This window comes from Haliotis rufescens, unplaced genomic scaffold (assembly GCF_023055435.1).
Source record: "Haliotis rufescens isolate VD_foot unplaced genomic scaffold, xgHalRufe1.0.p SCAF_69, whole genome shotgun sequence".
Taxonomy (NCBI): domain Eukaryota; kingdom Metazoa; phylum Mollusca; class Gastropoda; order Lepetellida; family Haliotidae; genus Haliotis; species Haliotis rufescens.
The window spans coordinates 434,742-437,235 of NW_025964360.1; positions in this window are offsets into that span (position 1 = coordinate 434,742).

Consider the following 2,494-nt stretch of genomic DNA (forward strand, 5'->3'; position numbering starts at 1 on the left):
TGCTTCTTGAGTTTGTACACACCATGTTGCACCGGTGAATACATAGGGTCAACATGCTATCTTGTTGAATTTCCTGTCTTTAATTTAATAACCTGTAAGTTCCAGTAATGTGAAACTAATGTGTACTCTAATCAATGAGCGCTCAGCTTATTTAAAAAACAAATGGTAAGGCTTAAGAAAACAAAAGAATTGGTTCTCAGGCAATGCCTTTTGAAAATATAGTGCGGATGGGTGGTGGGTTTTTGTTTGTTTGCTTGTACAAACTAGTATGTAACCAGATAAACAGTTGTGTACCATCAACCTGGGAAAGGGCCTCCCTCATAAACAAGCATACAAGCTCCTATTGCGGCCATTACAATAACACGAGATGTGCAGTAAAGCAGCGAGCATGTAAAGGGGAGTAACTCTGTGATGTATTGGATCTCATTGTTTTTAAGTATTAGGATTTTTTAATTTTTTTTGAAAATGGAAATAAAAAACGAAATGTACGGAAGACTTTATGATGATAGGCGCCGAGCCTGAGAACCAAAACTATTATTTTTTTAGCCTTATGTTTCTGGTGTAGTCTTGTGGACGTATGTGCCAGTCCTTGTTCAGGCAATGATAGGGTTGCACAAAGTTCATGCACGGAGTAGTCATGGTGTACTAGAAGAAGATGCTGATCTTGGTTGGAATTGTCATCATCAACCCTTGCGTATGAGATGCAATTAACGAGATTTCAGATGGTCAGGCTCTCTGACTTGGTTGATGCATGTCATCGTATCCCAATTTTGTAGATTGATGATCAAAAGTCAATCACTGAATTGCCTGATCCAGATTTGATTTGATGCATGAGTTATAATGGAGGGGCATCACAACGTGGTCATATTCTGGTGTGATGGAGGAACATGGTGTATACAAGACCCTAAACAATGCAAGTAAGGCACTTCATCTTGGTGTGGGGGGCAGAGTTGCGTTGGGTTCGAATCCTGGTTCGCCCCGATTAAGTTCTTAGGTTTGTCAGCACCATACCTGTGCTCGTGGGTTTCACTGAAGTGATAAACCTCTGAGACCTGCATCACTTCGGGCTTTCCTCCCACATTAAGCTGACACACCGTGATTTAACTGGAATAATGTTAGAAGCAGCATAAACCCAACTCACTCACTCACTCACTCACTCACTCACTCACTCACTCACTCACTCACTCACTCACTCACTCACTCACTCACTCACTCACTCACTCACTCAACATGGTGTGAAACCTAACTCACTCACTCACATGCAAATTTCTGGATGTTTAATACAAAGATATTACACATACCAATAAATTTTCTGTTTGCACACCCAGTTTTTATGATGGCATCACATATAGCAGTCCACATTCTTTGATAAATTACTTAAATTTTGCATTATCATTGGATAAGACATAAAAGTATGCAAATGGATATGCATAGTGTCACTGATATTTATTTCTGGCTAGAGTTAAACATAGTTTATGTGGTCATAATACCATAAGGACGTTTAAGTGTGTGAATTATTTATTTCAATTGTTTTATTGCATGAGTCAAACTTTGTAAGTTTGTATCACATGTGATATGGTTGAGCATTCAAGTGCCGAATTTAATAGGAAAGCTTGAAAATAATGAACTTAAGTGTATTGATGGATCAAAAAGGCAAATTCCAAGATTTTTCTGCAATTCTGATTTTTCTGCATATTCTGCAAATCTTTCTGCAGAATAGCAGAATTTGTCTGGGACTCATACAGGGAGTCTCATGCGTTATACTGCTGTATCTATGTCAGTGACGTTTTCAAAGATTTTTACAGTTTTTGTTTTTTATTTTGTAAATTTTTAAAGTATGAATTTCATTGTTTTTGCAGTTCTTGTACGTTCTGCCTTGATTGTGCTGTTGTTTCTGTTGTTTCTGTTGTTTCAACCTCATCAGCTCCAGCCATTATGGCCAGGGTTCCACTTCAGAGCATCTGTAGTACCAGAGATGATGTTCTAATGATCAGTTTTACTGATGATTGATTGGATGCCCTGTACTGATAGATGTTGAGCTATGTCACCTGCAGATTTGACCATGCTAAATTGAATTTGGAGCAGATATATTAGCATCTGTGGTGAAGGTCAATTTGATGTTTCAATCTGAGGTAGTTATTATGATTTGAAGCCTCTGATTTGACATTCTGTATTCGATGTAATAATCGCCCCGCTCTAATAAGCGCCCATGGCGATATTTGCTAATATATTGGCTAGTGAACAATCCCAATTAGCACCCTTTCCAATTGATCAATGTACACAAGACATATTTATTCGCATATAATACGCACTTGTGTGTTCTATGCACCTTAAAGGGGAAGTGTACACGCAAAAATCACTTTCTTTCTTTTTCTAAACAAAACGCAATTTTAGAATTAATTAGTATCTGTGTTTGAAAATATACACTCATTTTTTTCACAGTGAACGTAGGAAGCTCACAATAGTGTGAAAATGATATGCCGTTATGAGGCCT